General features: G+C 39.2%; 1 long non-coding RNA gene across 1 annotated transcript; it reads left to right on the top strand.

Moving 5' to 3' along the window:
* The first annotated feature begins 5,726 nt into the window (after positions 1 to 5,726).
* On the top strand, positions 5,727 to 18,167 carry LOC135483672 (uncharacterized). The gene is made up of 3 exons (XR_010446354.1): positions 5,727 to 5,817; positions 15,791 to 15,910; positions 16,376 to 18,167. It is a non-coding gene; the product is annotated as an uncharacterized LOC135483672 (long non-coding RNA).
* The last annotated feature ends 490 nt before the right edge of the window (positions 18,168 to 18,657 follow it).

Below are 18,657 nucleotides of genomic sequence, written 5' to 3'. Positions count from 1 at the left end.
TTAAAACGACTTTTAAACCTTCAGATACTTAATCTAATTGATGACAGACATATGTCAGTCATGAAAGCATGAGGAAGACAACTGATAGACACTTCAGGTGCAATAAAGAACTTACAGGAATGTGGAAAATGTTACACTTGCTCATTGCCAGTGAACTTTCTATTTTGCGTAAAATTTGGACAATTTGTCTCAGGGCATGCTATAGTGAATGTAAGTTCTTATGCAGCCCTTTATAATGTAGGCTACAACATTCTCAAAGCGCTTTACATTCATTTCCCGGTCTCATCCAGAAACCTTTCCGAAGGAATCAAGGATGCCAATACCATTTCAGGCTAGTTGAGAGTACAGTACAGAGTGGCACTGGTCAGGTTTCGAACCCACAACTTTCTGATCAGAAGTCGCAAGCTCTATCACTATGCCATCGCACTCCCCAATCAGGGTCGCAGACAACAAAAATTGCTCGTTAGAGGTGGTAAGTGTCTGTGACAATAATGGGTGACTGCGGCCAGCGACTTGCGATCAATAACAAACCCAGTGAATACCGTGACCTGTTTCACCCGCAGACAAGAGATCTTTATAGCAGCGATGATAATCATAGATCACAGCAATTTAAATCGCTTGTTTTCGTGGCGCTTTACACTCGCAACTCAAGAGAAAATGTGTGAATTGAAAATAAGCATTGCTTATTTGCTAAATAAGTTGTTTTTTAGCTGAAGCAGTCATTGAATCGCCTCTGGTTTTGTTGTCTATGTGCTTGACCAAAACTGAATAGACTTCGGCATTAATACAATACAATTAGTCCATTAAATTTTTTGTCGACAAAGAACAATTTCATAGTCTACATGAGGAAGTCTACTTTGAAACTTTTGAATGAAACCTCTCGCCTACTAGAGCTTATTTTCGACCCACTAACCACACTACAGGTAATGCCTTGATTGGCTGGAACCACTCAGAAAGGCGTACAAAATTAGCCTTTATCAAGCTTGCAAAGCGAATCCATTCACAAAACGGTCTGGAAATCGTGACTGGCTTTTACTCAATGATGGGCAATCTCAGCCTTTCCTGGCCTGAAAATGAACTGGTACTAAATGAGGGTATATATTGTACAATGTACCTCCAAAACCGCCAATTATCAATTGTTGTATTTGACAACCCATGGAGAAATTACTTTTCGGCTTGTAGATAATATAAGTGCCTTCCCTCTCCTAAGAACAGTCCATGATTGCATGATGCTCGTTGTCTTTTAATCAAACATACAGTCCAAATCACAAATGACATCCCGTAAATCGCGTCATTGGTACTGACGCGCAAAATAACGTGTAGGTCGCGCATAAGTCGCGCATAAGTCGTAATAATACGTCGAGCGTCACTGACGCGAAGCAGGACAGACGTCAGTTGTGATTTGAACTGTAGACTGCATCAAACACACAATCTGGAAATGCCATGAATTTACAATGAAAATGGGACAAAGTTCACTTTGCACCTTTGCCGGTGAATTGTCACAATGTCATAAACCAGGTCAAGTAAAAATCCTCCCTCATGCAAGTTGTTTGGTGACTAAACTTAACTCACAACAATAACTTTTTTTAAACAAAGAATAATACATATTTCACAGCAGATATCTTGAACAATGTTGAATGGCATGGAAGAATTTAATGATGACAAAAGCACACTTCCGGAGAGAAGAAAATCCATGAGCAAGATTACTAAAATGTATGAATTGATTCATAAAGTTCATGCAATTTGAACAAAAGTGGACCTGGGGCCATATCGTAGACATACTGAATTTAAAGGGGGACAATAGGTGGGCACTAGGGGGGCAAATTGGTAAGATGAGTAAAACGTATTTTACAAAAAATGGCACAGCACAAAAAAGGCCTAAAATGTCTTGAAAAAGTTGCCAGTTTTTTGTATCAAACGGCTTGTCTTTGGTCATGCTTAGTCCGATTCTGGGAGAGTAAGTATTTCTGGTATTTCGAAGTTTTAGATGAAATGCGACATTTGGTTTAACTGCTGCATTTTTTGTGTGAAATCAGCAAACATCCAAATAGCATTCCGCGAAGATGACGTCACTGCAGCTGCTGCCCTCTATTTCCCCATCGCTGAATTACAGGCAATGTCGGACAAACATGCGGTTTCGTAATGGATTCAGGCTTTCTAACTAGGGCAGTTAGATTCAATCTGGCACATGTCCGAGTGTTGGAAATACTACATAATTGTTCTGAATATTTCTCTCTCTGACTCTATGGTATCATTCATGCTAAGAACAATGCAGGGTCAAAGATAATTGACTTTGAAATAAGCTAAAATGCGTAGAAATAAGTGTCGATGTCCGACTGTCACGTGACTAAAACGTCATCAATATCTTATGCAAATGACCTTGTGAGCTATAAATAGTAACTTCGCGGGATGCTATTAGGATTCTTTGAACAAGGGTGAACAGTTTCAATATAAAGCGAGATAGGAGTGACCCCTATCACGGCAGTACAACAAGGCAGTACTTCAGGTTTTTTGCTTTTTCTGACAAGATTTTGCTGTTGTCCATCTCCTACAAGAATTCGGAATAGATTGAGGTGTACCGTAATCCACTCACCATTGACTATCACAAATTCAATAAATATATGACAATCAGTATCTATCATGTCTACAGGAATAAACCTTGGCAAAAAATGAGCTGAGAAACTCCCCCTTTCAAGGGAGACAATAGGCAGGTTCCAGGTAGGTCAGATAAGTTTCACGAAGTTACCGATAGGTGTCTCTCCCATCTCACAGTGGTACATCAAACTATGATTCACGCTTGTGTGAGGAATATGATTATGACTGTATCAAACACAACGCAGGCACCTAACTGAATACTAGTCAGCCAAAACTCCCCACCATAGCTCCTGCCTATAGCTCCCCTTTAAGGTCACAATTCGTATTTGCCTACCTCGTCATTCAAATATTCATTAGCACAAAAAAATTATAAGTTAATCTTGTCACGAGGCATACTTCCTGGGAGGAGCAGATCCCACAAATGATTTGACCAATTCATAAAGTATTGAGACCTATTAGAATAGTGCACAATCCTTCATCTGACAAGCTTTCAACGGGACACCTCAGGATAACTCACAGATTATTTTACAGAATATCCAATCAGAAACTCTGTAGTAACGAATGCATCTTGAAATCATTTGTGAAGAAATTTGTGAAATAGAATTTTGCCATGACACATCGCAATACAGTGAGATACAGTCCAAATCACAATTGACATCCCCTTAATTCCCGTCATTGGCGCGCCACTGACGTGCTACCCAGTGCATAGGTTGCGCGTAATACATGTGAAACATAGAGATAAACGTGTCACTCAATTTACGCGTACGTGCGCGTAACTGACGTGAAATATGAAGGATGTCAGTTATGACTTGGACTGTAATATAAACCGCAAAATTACTGCAGGTGTTTTAGTTTTACAGACTTTGCAAATATAGCTACACAAAAATAAAAATTGTGAAAAATATTTTGACTGGAAAAATTTGCCAAAATGAATATTGTGAGATTTTTTTAACGAAAACGGAATGTTTGTTGCTCTCATTCAAAGTCATTGGAGCAATATTCTAAGGTGTGACGGAGCTGATGCAATCCCTGGCCATGGATGAGAAGTAAACACTCTCTCTATCAATTATTCCAAGCAGATTTCCGTGAAAGAGACGCTTTAGAAATGCAGAAAGGTGGAAAATAGTCTCACAGCACACAGCTGTCAGAATATGATTGATGTGGTAAAAATTTAGCGCTATCTTGGATTTGTTCCGGCTTTAGTTTACATGAATACCTTGAGCACTTCTTTGGAAAAATAGTGTTGATGAAGGATGGAGCAGAAATTGCGTGGGTGGGTGTGAAGACTAGTTAATGGGTACGGCAAGTAGGAATCATGAATGAACTTGTGAGCACCACAGTGGCTTATTATAAACCGAGATGAGAAATCGCGAAATGAGTAATCATTATTTTCTGCCACAAGATGTTCTACTTCCCTGGACCATGACAATCACCATTTCTGATGCTGCTGTCCACTTCTCCATTCAATGATAGTAGGGCCGAAGACAATACAAAGGCTACCTGCAACTGCATGTTCATCTTGACCACAATGGTTTTTGCAGCTTATCAAGATATACTGTGAGTATAATAACCACGAGGTTCAGGATGCTGCATGTATTAAGATTATTTTCCCGTTACACCTGGCGGCACAAGTCACCATACACATGATTGACCGATAAGACAGGGCATGCACTCGGTGAACGTCTGGTCCTTAAAAATAGCGTGGGACAGTCTGACCATCGAAACTAGGCTATAAATTAGGTCAAATTCCACATATGGCATAGCGGAGACTATTTCAATGGGCCAATCAAAACAAGGATAGCTCCCTACTACAGCCTCGGTCTCATGAATGCTCGCCTTTTCAGGTTCATATATTTGCAATACATCCGGCGCATGGTACTCACACCGAGGTTGGCATCTCGCGATTTCGCATTCCGCATCTCGCGGTTTATAATAAGCCCACCAGGGTCATAATAAATAAAGTTCGCTAAGCGTAGATGACTTGGTTATTTTTTGAGAGGGCAAGGGAGACAGAATTACTATTGTAGTACATTCTGAGGAAATCAGGGGTAAACGTTCGCTTCTCCGTCCCTTACACAAAACTCTAACACATTTCCTCCCATTGGCTGAAGTACTAAACATCCGATATTTATAAATATCAGATTTTGAGTACTTCGGATGTTGAGTTGATCCACTCATACTGGAACCGGTTCGAGTACTTCTAATGATTTCTATGAATGGAATGATGCTAGATTCTAGCGACGCTTTCATTGGGTGCATTTTGTTTTGCGGCACTGAGAGGAATTACTTGAGGGTTTGTGTGCCGGACTGGAGAAGTGAATATCAATCCCCGATTTCCTCAGATAGATGGTAGTATCAACAATTGTAAACACTGTAAAAAGGTCTTGGGACTTTTCTGCTTACCTTGCAGTGTGATGTTAGAGTTGAAGTAAAACCTTTGACCTTGATATTAGGTCACTATTCTTGGCATATTCTTTGCACTACTTGCGAACACATTTCTAACATGGGTGCATCCAATGAACATTCATTACATAATACTCAGGATCTTACATTGACCTACTACTCAAAGTCGTAAAAACCTTAAGTTTATCTTAATGAAGGTGCATAATTTAGGATTATTTGACCTCAGATATTTTCACCTGGTATGCATATTCTTGTTTGCGTGCAAATCCGCCGCCAAATGTTTAGCAATTTTTAGTTCTTGCGACCTACTTTCCAGGGTGAATAGATACGATACGAGTGTGAAGTTCCTGGTTGAGATGAGCACAATGGCCCCTGGCCATTTTATTATTGGATGACATGTATTCCTCACTTTGATCAAATAGTCAAATGCTTGTGTGTAAAAACTTAACAAGTGGTCGTGGGTGTTTGGCAAACAGTTCAGCTTTAAGAAACAATTCCAGTAGGTAAATCCAGATGAATGAACCTCTTTGGCACCATTCTACGTCACGTCCTTCAAACAACATGTGACTCGAAGGGGAGTGGTTTGGCTCGAATTATGTGGTTCCCCTTGAGGTGGCTCCACCATATTTGGCACAAGGGGTATTTGGATTGGCCTCTTCCGGCTGTCAGACGGCAATATAAAGTAGGATGTACCTATGGACAACAGCAATATGCAGATGGAAATCAAAAACACCTCAAGACAATTAGGACCTGAGGAGAACATGAGGACTTTAGTACAAATCCTGTGGACACTTCTTGCTCTATCAGTAATAGTGAAAGGTAAGTTCATAAGAATATTTTTCAGATTTATTTCCCACTTCATTTCAATTGTATTGTTTCAGTGTCAATGATTTCATTTTTTGTCTTCACCACATTTTTCAGAAACCTGTACCTTTAAGGGCCTAAAACTCATTACTGTCATTTAAAGAAATCCCTTTGGCAATGAAGTATTTTTGTATAATTTGTAATTTAATTTCTGCCTCATTTGATGATGTTGAAATTCGAAAGAGGCAACTGATTATATTTACTATGTTATACATGTATATTATATATTATAACTTTTTCCTTTTGTGGCATAATCAACAACCAGTCACTATAGTTCTTCTTGATAAAGTGAATAATGATACATCAAATTGTTTATGAAATATTTCCTAATGAATCGTATTAATGTGGGATTTGCCTATTGCCTCATTGATAAATTACATAGGATACAGTTCAAGGGTATCTTTTATGCAGTTTTTCTTCTGAATCCATTCCGGATGTGTACTGTAAATATTCACATTTTTGTAAGCCTTTACTTTTGTTGATGCAGTCTCAAATGTGAATACACGCGTATTGGAAACAAAAGTTCATTTCTATAAATTATCCATTCAGCATCAACTTTACGATCGTAAGTATTTAAAATAATTAATGGGGTCATATGTTTAAAAGTTTTCAGTAAATCTCGTTGTCATGTATTCACAAGTTTTCAGTAAATTTTGCCTTTCAATTTTTATTACTGATTCATCAGGTCCATCGAAGTTAAGTCAGAATTTGAAAATAAAAATTGAATTAATTAGTTGCTTCAATTGTGTAAATACTTAATGAATACTTACTTAAAAAAAAAATTCGATCGAGACAACTGAATGATGTTAAGGACGTGATACGGTCACAGCAGGTTGGCTGCAACCAATATTAACTCGGCAGTCGGGATTTATTTGAAAGATGACTCGTTCCAAAATTTTTAGCAATATTTTGATTGATTTTTTAAACGGAAGCACGTAATTCCTATGAAATGATCATTCTGAGACCAATATTAGGGGAGTACATAATGTACTCACACTTTTTGTGTTTTTGTAAAACACCCTCTAGTGGCTATACGGTGAACCAAACTGCGCCCAATGTCGAAAGGAAGCAAACTCATTCGACATAAAATAGATCTACAAATGTCCACCATGTTTTTTGGGGACAGGACTGACCACGCTAACGCCCCACCAAATTCAGTAATTCATTTGAAAATCTGGTTAAAAATGTCTGCCATCAAAAGTTTGACTATCTTGAGTAGATCAATTTTAAATAATTTAAAACAGCCTTCTTTGAGTATTCAACATGTAAATTTGGACACCTACGTACACCTCCTTTATGAATGAAAATTATGAATGGAAGTATGGAAGATTGCCTATGTAGGCAGAGACTTTTGCTGGTTTGTTTGTAATACATCTCAAGAATCGGATGAATGAAAATATCAAGGGTAACTACACATTCATTTTCATTGAAAAATATGATTAGAAATAATATGACGATTTAGGTCAGTTTTCACTTTCTATAGTCCGTTCGTAAATATTTTGTCTGCACCATTTGGGGCTCTGGAGCGCAAACTGGCTAATTTTAGGGTTAATAGATCACATATAGCAGTATAGCTTTCAGACCACAGGAGGGGTGCGGCACTGAGGGTGCAGAAATTTTAATTTTTTTTCAGCAGAGTCCAAAGGTCATTTAGAGGACGGATGTCCAAGTTCAATTCACTACGTCAATGTACACAAATACCTACACAAAACTTTTACTTTGTTGCCATGGTTACTAAAATAAGAAAACTGTTGGTTAACAAAGCAATTTTTCACAAGCTGTAAAGAAATCTAACTAGTAGTTGGTGCTCCAGAGCCCTATACAATTTGGACAAAACATTTGTGAATGGAAGTTTGTTCTTTTGATTTTGATTCCTAGCCGGGAATGTTGTGAAGAAAGTTAAAAAACATTTAGATTATCATAAGTAAATATCATGAACATGGCATTCTGTTCAAGCAGGTGCCACTTGTTTCTTAAGAGAACTTGAGAAGTTTTTCAGATGATACGATGTTTGTTTAGCATTTGAAGAATTCTTCCATGGTGTTGCGCTATTGTTAGTAACAGGAGTTACTATTCTTTGTTGCGTGGGAGGCTGGGGTGGCGTGCATGTGCATTACGCCGGAAAGAGGATGGAGAAGTCCCAGAGAGAGGCTGATACTTTGCGAAGAAACGCTGATAAGTTTCGGAGATCCAATCGTCCTTATCTCCTCTTTTCCTTTTCACCCAAGTTCCAGCCTATATTCTGACGAGAAATCAACAGGTTAAATGCATATTACCTTTCAAACTTTAGATAAGTTTATACAGCCAGTTAATCTTAAACATATCTTGTGGGGTTTCACAGAAAAGCGAACCGACATGAGTATTTTTAAACACCAGCCTGTAAGATTTCATTGAAAAATTCACACTGCGAAAGGTTTTCATTCATAAATTCGGCATCTGTTGGTTAACCCTTTTACATGTATAATCTAAGTTATAGCAATGTTGGTACAGAACTCAAATGTAATAACTTTTGAATAAATGGGCAAGTCAAATATGCCGTCCAAATCACAATTGACATCCCTTAATTCGCGTTAGTAACGCCCTACCCAATGGGTAGGTCCCGAGAAATACATGCGAAACACAGAGATAAGCGGGCAACTCGTGCGTGCGTTGTGCGTATCTGACGCAAAGTAGGGAGGATGTAAATTGTGACTTTGACTGTATATAAATTGAACATAAATACATCTGGTCAAAGGACTGTTTACATGGGACCAAACCAATCTAGACACAACTAGTCTCTTGCCAATTGAAAATGAGTCAATTCGCAACCGTTTAGCTTTGCAAACATTTCACTGTTCACTGCATCTAGCAATTGGAATAAGCAGTCTCTTGAATCACGAAAAAATTGGTTGTTTTATAGATATTCACCAATGTTTTCAATCGAATCATAAAGTTTTCAAAGTTTTAGCAAATCTACATCAGACACAAGAGAACATTTTTTGTTTTATCTTATTTTGAAAATAGGATCATGATCCAGCAGGGTTGATTTTCGTTGAGCTGAGTATTTCAGAAAAATACTACTTCCTGAAATTTTGCTTTCACACCTGGTATTCACTTAAGACAGAAAGTAACACCATCAACAAATTACAGACACAATGGGTGATATGAATAAAGACTACTAGCATTGTACCCGTGGCGCAGGCAGGTTCAAATGGGCTATACCTTGAATAGATTGAATTGCAATGAAAATATAATGCAATATCAAAGGAGCAATATCGAATAGACAAATTAAACCAACCATTTGTCCACAGACTCGGACCCTGTGACGTGCTGTATGCGTGCATATAAAAGTAAATCAATTGGTCCGAATGAGATGATGAGGCAATGTGAATATACCTCGTTCCTTAGTCAGCAATATGCCCCTTTTTATACGGAGATGAAGGAGAACCCAGATAGGCCTTCACATGTCGGCCTCCAAATGGCTCGGACCAATTGCACTATCACTACTAAAACTTTAAAATGCGTGCTCCTCCTACATGTAGCATGATCTCGGGCAAGGCACTTAGTCGACAGGCAAGCTAGAAGTTCAGCACCGTGAGCAGCTCCTTGATAAGGCCATGCCAAGTTCAGAGTGCCTCTTCAGATACATCAAGTTTTGAAAGCTGTGGTGAGCACATTAACATACCATTGTAACCTTTAATTTGAAAATCCCTTCATAATCAAGGGCTAGCTCTGGCTAATACAGTACCAATATACGATAGACCATCAATTTGACCCCAGCTCCTTACTGCGGGAAAACCCAAGTCCAGCAACCAAAAGTATCAAAATACATTTTTGTTTACATTTGAACTGCACACATGCGTTTGTTTACAATTTCTTTCCCGCGAAATCTCGAAGATCAGGTGACCTACAATCGTGGATTGAAAATAACATTAACCTTGGTTCAGCAGGTCAACACGTGTACAGGCTGTTCCAATCATCCCCCTACAGCCAGCCGTTCAACAGGTAGTGTTATTCACCCCACAGGGAGTGCAGGTGATTCATTAATCCCCTGCATAACTGAACAGCAATGGCTTGGCTTCCGTGAGTGATAAGGAGAATTGACCGTGTCCGATTAAAAATCCCTCATTACTGCTCCGCTGAAGTAAATTTCCGAAAATAAACATGACGTTGCATCAGGATAACATATCACCTGCAAACGTGCAAAATTTCGAGACGAAACACGACCCCCAAATGGCACTTTAGCGAGCCGCCTTATAGTATTATGATATAGATCAAATGCTTTTACTTCAGTTTTGCACAAAAAGGCCTAGTTTTAATGTACATGGAGATTTAGATAAAAGCATTTTCTAGTCTTTATTCTTGAGTTTTATCATTTAACGCTTACTTTCATCAACATACACCTGATGCGCCACAGAATGCCATAAAGTACATACGGACGGACAAACTGACAGAAGCCATGCGAGGAGGACCTATACATGCATATCTCTGTGGCCATGTCGGTTGCCCGAGAGGTAGCGGGGGTAAAAATTGCCATTAACATCATTCATTTCTGAAGGGTACAACTAAAACGGTGTAGAACCTTGCTATGTTACCAACAGCTCCTTTTTGTAAATTTGCGAAAAACCTAATATCGCAAAAATGTTTATATCTTTGTTTGGAGAATTTGAAAGAAACTTTCTAGTCTACGAAAAGAAAAATCTCAAGTCGTTTAGAAATCTTTGCAAACCACAAAAATAAATCGATGCAAATTTTTTTTCATATTAACTGTATGTCATGAGATTTAGGCAGGTGGATTAAGGTAACACTCGGTCAACCAAACTCTTGGCAAAGAAAAAAGTGCATTAATCGATCGTTCTGAAACCACATGACTGCTGTCTTTCGTCTGACTGTCGCATTTCCTCTTCTTTCGCTGCGTGTGTCCACAATCAATAGTGCGCAACAGTGTCGACGTTCACTTTTCTAATTGGAAGAAAAGTTCAAGTGTGCCGTAGATAATGGTTATAAGAATAATCAATCCCATTAACTATCATGTACGGCTCAGGAATCACTGTTTTCTCTGTCACTTTTGGACACAGTTCCGAATTATTCCGACAGTTACCTCGTTTCACACTCTAACGCAAGTCACAACGGCGACGTTAGATGTCGAGATTCACTTTTTCCAACCGGAAGAACCTAACCACTTTTTAATGCGATAATTTCAAGCACAAAGCCAATCAATGGAAAACCTATTAGTCAAACCTGGCATTATCTAAAGGTTACATGGCCGGTAAAACTGTATAATGCCTTCACGGTTGTTTAAACCACTCCTGCGAGTCTACTTAGCTTACTTTTAACAAAGAACCAATTGATGGATGATTTAGAAAAACGAAGTAGGTTTGAAATGATGCCAGCGCTGACCAACAAATAACCAACACGGGTTACGTTTCCAATCAATCCTTATAATGAAATGGCCAGGGCCATTGTGCTCACCTCATGTGGAGGAAAGATGGATAAAGAGCATGGTCTTGTGTCATGTAGTGTTAGGTTTGATGTAGGTCCAAGCAATTACAATTTCCCCAAAATGGCCAATTTACAGTACATTCGACCTCTGTGACCTTGAAAAGTAGGTCAAATCAAAGAAGACCCGGGTGACACATTGAATGGTTGTTAGAATTAGATGTACCTATGATATAAAATTGGTGCCAATCGGGCAAGTCATTACTAGGAATAATGGCATTTTGAAGAATTTAGGATTTGGCCCCCTCCCTGGAGGCCAAACGGCAAATCAGATCGCACCAAACTTCGGTACCTGAGATCACCTGACCAAGGGGTACATGTGTACTTGATTTGTGATCAATAGTCATTGCAGTTAAGAAACGTGCCATTGTTACGGCCTGACGGCGAATTTACGCCATTTGACCTCTGTGACCTTGACAAGAAGGTCAAATTAAAAACCTGTGTGACATATACTGTATGGTGGTTAGATGTACCCATGATATCAAATTGGTGGCAATCGGGCAAGAAGTTAAGGAATAATCACATTTTTAAGCTTTTTGGATTTTGCCCCCTGGTGGTCAAGTGGTGAATCATATTGGACCAAACTTCGGTCCCTGAGATCAGCTGACTAAGGGGTAAATGTGTACCAAATTTGGTATCAATAGTCATTGCAGTTTAGAAACGTGCCATCGTTACATCCTAACGGCCAATTTACACCATTTGACCTCTGTGACCTTGAAAAGGAGGTCAAATCAAAAACCCGGAGGATATATGATGCACCTTTGCTAGAAGTACCTACCATATTTTTTTCAAAATTTCCCGACTACTATTGAGGGAGATATTGCATATTTTCACTTTTAACGTTTGGCCCCCTGGTGGCCAAACCATGAAACGAATCGGACCGAAACTTGGTCTCCCAGGTGTCATTACATAAGGGTACATGTGTACCAAGTTTCAACTCAATAGCTCTAAGGCACCTATTCCATAGAGCTATACCCTATACTATACTATACGCGAACAATAGTTTCATGGTCATGCACCCTTTGTGAAGCCATTGTTTGCGTATAGTGTAGTATAGGGTATAGCTCTATGGAGAAGGTGCCTAACAGTTACGAAACGTGCCCTGCTAACGGACGACGGACGACGACGACGACGACGACGACGCCGACGACGACGACGACGACGACGACGACGACGGACGACGGACGCCACGGTATGGGATAAGCTCACCTCTGCTAAGAGGTGAGCTAAAAAGGAGAAATATTGGCAAAAATCAATAAAATATTCTCTTTACCCTTTAATCTTCTCTGTTGTCAATGAGTCTGAAACAACTGCAACTGCAGCCAGCCTTTTATCTCAGTGAAAGTAAATATAGGTAAACACCTGCTCCGCTACAGCTTGAGCAAAACGGAGCTTTATTGCAGGTTTATACGCAATATCGTAGCTACTGACAAGGAGCATTTATACTCCTCCTGAATGGGATGCTGGTTTATGGCAGGTTAGCTTTTCAGTCCAGAATGGCTCCTATCAAGAATTTATAAAGACTAATTCTTCAATTAAAGACTAAGGCTTCAATAATTCGTGCTCCTATTTATACTAATACTTCTGGTCAGTAGAAACTAGGGTATTGAACCCACAGTCTCAAGATTGAGACCCCGACACTCTTATCACTACCGATGATCACTACCCCACTGACCCCAAAGTCTTTGAGGCAGTTTTATCGGTTATCTTGCCTCTTATAACTCCCAACTGCACTGGGTGTGCCGTCCAGCAGACTGCCATCTGCTTTTAAGTCACGCAAGTCCGGAACCTTGACAGCACATTCTACAAATCAAGGCAGCATCTTATGACCCATCTTGACCACCAAGGTTATTGCATCTTATCAAACCCTGGCTACGTTTAAAGGGAGTATTAGACCATGAGGTTCAGGTTGCTTATAACCCGTAACCTTGCGTGGGAAGGGACAGCTACTGTTCAATTTTTGTAAATGTGGGTACCAAATAAATGTAACTTGACACACACATCGTAACATAAAGATATCCTTACCAGGCAATAATTGCTAGCTGTCAGATCTGAGGGTGACGCTTCTGTTAAAAATTAAATCAACTCGTGATCTACGTATCAATATGGCACCTTTCCAAAAACGGCTCCTTCTGATTGTCTTTCAAGTAAAACAGACTAAGTTTAGTCTTCCAAGTGGCACTCTTAACACGATTACGATTGCTTTTTTCTTATCACCTTATCAACTCTAGCCGCAATATCTGGAAAGTGATTTACGGTGAGTGGTCTCTAATAACATGTATTAGTGGTTAAATGGCACTCCCTACAGATCAGACATCATCTTGAAGTGTCAAGTCTGTCTGAACCATACTGTCATTTAGATAAAACCTTGTAATTATTTCAACCACTGAACGAATCGACACCAGCATTAAAAGAAGGTGAATGTTCCTTTGCGGTTGTTTTCAACATGGGTGGTTTTCTTTTTAAAATACTATCATTTATCTTGTGTCAACAACCTGTGATTTTGGAGAGAAAGACGCAGTTGGTTTATGATTTAAGAAAGGCGGCCATGAGCGGAGACATGCTTCAGTGCTGGCCCTTCTTGGAGATGGCAGATTTCCATCTTATATTGGTGGAAAGTGTTTGCTCAGTGCGACAAAACCAGACAGCAGTGGAACCTCCCTTAGCGGACACTTCTCTATCAAGGACAACCTCTCTATTAAGACACTAGTTCTGTTCCCAAATTGGTTGTTTCCATTCAATTTAACCTCTCTCATCCGGACACTTCTCTAAGGACATCACTTGTCAGTCCGATGGAGTCCTTAATCGAGAGGTTCTGCTGTAGTTGCTTACAGACAGGTGATTTCTATCACAGGCATGCAATATTTATGTCACATGTTACGATAATCCTTAAGTCTCTGCAGGGCAGGGTCATCGTAGGTTCCTGGGAGAAAAAAACGGTATTGGCTGTGATGTGCAATAATACGAAACCGATTTTACTGTACATTGATGCAATTTCCAAATGCGTTAAAACCTACTGATTATGAATTTCAACATTGCCATTTTGGAGACAAATATGCAAATGCTATACATACCAAGTTTCAGCAAAGTTGCATGCATGATAAATGCTCTGTATGGCATTGTGTATAACTGCATTTCTATTTTTACTACCCAGGAGTCGATACGAATGGCGTATAACTTCAGGTAAAACCGTGTTGTGATTGGTTTCTAATGACGTACAATAATTGTAGGTTTTCTTTGGAAGTGAATCAAGTTTAAGCAGGAATAAAGAGTGGTCTTTATTCATTTAATAGTAGAGTATATTTTCTCAATAGGAGAACCAAGGCGCCCAAAACAATTACTGTTTCAATTATTGTTAACACTAACTTTCATTTGAACCAATCCTTTGACAAGATAATGTCGATTCATTCATTAATATCAACCCTTTCAACTTTTATATGATGCAATCATTTCCTCTGCGGTTACTCCATCATCTACTTCGTTACACGCAATTTAAAGGAAAGTATCAATTATAACAAGGCCTGTGAGAGCGGTTTTTCCATTGCCATGTTGACACAAAGAAATCAATTAATCCTTACCACAAATTGTAATGGGGGCATTAGATCTAGTTAGAGAAAAAATTGCCCCCCTTTGATCTTGTCTGTTCCTTCACTTTCAATTTGGGCAAGATCATTTCACCCGGACTTAATTCGATGATGCTATTCTGACCTATTACATATGGGTCAAAAATACGTTTAAAAGCTCGGTGCAAAACTAGGCAAAAGCCCAAGAAGATTTGATTGGGCCCAGGCAGAAGGGAAGGAGGAGGGTAACTTTAAGTTCTATGCAAAGCCCATACCAATAATGAAAGTTGTGGGGAACTTTTTGAAAAGAAAGCGATATGAAATCATTCTTGAGAACGAATCAAGTTTTGGGCAAACGTACAGGCCAAGTCACAAATGACATCCGCCCTGCTTCATGTCGGTGATGCGTGTCAATGACGCGCTTATCTCTCCATGTTTCGTGTATATAACACGCCACTTACGCGCGACCTACGCGCTGGGTATCGCGTCAAATGGAGAGTTTTACGGGATGTTATTTGTGATTTGGACTGTAAGCTAAATTTTATTCTAATGAAATGTCTTGAGGACATTGTGCTTACCTGGGAATGATTTAGTGGGAGATGAAATGATACATGGAGGTTAATATGACATAATCCGGCACTATCAATGACACTTTTCGAGTTTGACCTCTGTGAACTTGATAACTAGGTCAAAGTTAGGTCACAATTGACCTAAATAGGGTCAACTTGTACAGCTGCCCAAGAGGTGTCGACATATAACATTTGAAGAATCTGTGACAAATAGTAGTGAAACGTATCACCTTCAGTGAAATTTTAGAGTTTGACCTTTCAGACCTTGGAAACTAGCCGAACATTTTCCTCACCATATTCAATATTTTCTCGTTTCAGCTCTTCCCACAGAGTTACCAAGAGAAGAGATGGAGCGGAGGTGTGTGATATGTGCCAAACTCTGTATGAATGGATTCCAAATAGGATCTGACGGTTGTCCAATATGCAAATGCAAACCTAGTAAGTTTTTCAAATGATACAGAGCTTCCTTCAAAAGTGGTCATCACCAAAATTTGACCAACACCACGCATATTTAGGTGCTGATGAAATGTGAGCCATTTCAAATAATAACGATAGAGAGTATATATTCCTGATGCCAAATATATTCATTTGAGGGAAATGGTTCCTTGCTCTAAGGAATCGGAGAATTATGATTTTAGCAAGATCTTCTTTTTGTTGTCAAGCTCCCCTACAGTGAGCCAACAGTCATGTCTGTTTCATGGCATAATTTAGTACTCCTCAATAGCTACACCAGCCACAATTTTAAAAGATTATTCATAGAAGTGTAAAATATTTTTGAAACTCACCCCACGCTAGTTTTTTACATTTATTCACAGAAGTATGTTTATGTCAGGCAGAATTATCTTTTTGAAACTCGTCCAACACTATATTTTTATAACTCGCTCTTTTATTGATGTCTTTCAGGATGTCCCAGATTGATATGCCACAATCAATGCGTGTTTGGTTACCATCACGACAGATTCGGCTGCAAGACATGCCGATGTAAACCCCTCCCATCCTACATTATGAGGTCACAGAGTCATCACCAATACATGCACCAACATCTCCCAAGATGGATGAAAATTCACAAATGAGCGGAGGAAATCCGCGGATAAAATTGTTTTTGGTCAATGTGCTTAAGTCAGATTCGAAAGATTCACCCTCTGCGAAATCTAAATCTTTATGGCTTGTTAAGATGCTTGCACAGGAGCATACTAGTGTCCAAGGAACTAGAGAGGAAATAGAACTGACCAAAGCCAATGACTGTTTACTGTTGTGTGTTGTGCTTCTTGGACATCTCCCAGCTCAGATTATACTCATAAAGGTCCCTCGGAAAATTAAAAAAACAAGCTCAAAGACAATCAAATCACAGCAAAATAGCAGAGATCAGAACCCGATCTGATCTACACATAACATTAAAAACGAGACCCATCACGGAAGGTGCATGTCGCTCTGAGCTAGGAAGGTCGAGACAAACTGGTTGTTCATTTCACTGTTGTCTGTCTTTTGTGAAATCTGAGGACATCAATTTCTTCCATTATAGGCTCATCTTCTCTGCGACAGGCGTCTCGTTTAATACTGACGGGTCAAATATGTTAGAGATTTCTTCATTTCAAAGACGTTTTGTGACAACCCCAGATGTGTGAAGTCACCTGCTGATACGAGGCAGAGGCAGTTATAGTATTTTCGTGGGCATGTTGGACTGTAGAGTTATAAATTTCCACCGTTACGTGTTCTAAAGCTACTCGGAGAAGGTTGATGTATATATTGTAAAGTATTGAGGAGGAAATATGTCTCAAAAAGGACGAGGTTTTAAATGTCAAATCTCAACCAAGCAGACACTCTGGAGTGTCTATTCCCCCTCTCCCCTCAATGTTTTCCTCAAATTCATCATGATTTTTGACTTGATGAGGGGCCAGCAACAAGAGCCATAATTTGTTATCGGTACAAAATGTCTGCAGTACATTATTTTTTCCCTTAGCCATGGATCAGGGGTGGGTGGGTTGGGGTTGGGGTAGTGTCCTATTTTCATTGAACAAATAGTAGTTTTCCTTCATTTTTTCAAGGTGAAAACTAATATCATGGTCCGAGCAAGAGATCATCAACTTGATCAAAGTTTTGGTCATTTTTACTCGTATCTTGGCCGCTCCTTGTCCCTGCTACATGTACCACACGCAGTCGGGAAGTAAATTGAGATTGGGTATATCTTGAAAATATTATTCGTAGCGATGGTAGCAGGGGCTTCACCCAGTAAGATATACAGAAAGATGTTTGATAGGAAAGACAAACATATGATTAGATGTTTAAGGATTGTGATGCGAACAAATTATTTACGTTGTTGTGAAATATTTATTTATTTATTTATTAGTTTGTATCCATTCAGTCCTTTCCAGCAAAAATAAAATTACACACTTAAATTTGGGGGTTTTCTGTCAAAAAAAACACTAATGCCCTCTGCACAGAAAGTTTATATTAGAGTAAATTTCGGTCACCGAAGTCATTTCTTGGAGGAAACTTGCTTTGAATTTCTCTGTAAATTTCGAAACTTTCTGAAATCATGCCAGATCATAATTAACAATCAGTCAATCATCCCGTCATTGTAAATGATATAGAGACTCTGTGTAAATATTGTAGAATAAATGTAAAGTATTTGTAAATGCATATCTGTTGTCAATTTCCTCAGCTTGTATTATAGAGGTTACTAGAGTAATAGGGAAATGCATTCAACGATTATCTACGATTTGTCGTAGATAAAAGGGCCAAAATCAATGGGGGAAAACACAGGTGTTTTCTCATTAAAGTTGCCTTAATTCGAATACAAAAATCGAATAATCTAGCATGCATTTCCCTATTACTTACACTTAGTGTGATGATGTAACATAACTTAAAAAGATTAACTAGAAAGTGTAGAGTGAAATTTAATACATTTTTAGCTCACCTCTTAGCAGAGGTGAGCTTATCCCATACCGTGGCGTCCGTCGTCCGTCGTCGTCGTCGTCGTCGTCGTCCGTCGTCGTCCGTCGTCGTCGTCCGTCGTCCGTTAGCAGGGCACGTTTTGTAACTGTTAGAGATATTGAGTTGAAACTTGGTACACATGTACCCTTATGTAATGACACCTTGGAGACCAAGTTTCGGTCCGATTCGTTTCATGGTTTGGCCACCAGGGGGCCAAACGTTAAAAGTAAAAATATGCAATATCTCCCTTA

This window comes from Lineus longissimus, chromosome 2 (assembly GCF_910592395.1).
Source record: "Lineus longissimus chromosome 2, tnLinLong1.2, whole genome shotgun sequence".
NCBI classification, from domain to species: domain Eukaryota; kingdom Metazoa; phylum Nemertea; class Pilidiophora; order Heteronemertea; family Lineidae; genus Lineus; species Lineus longissimus.
This window is presented reverse-complemented; position numbering and strand designations above follow the sequence as displayed.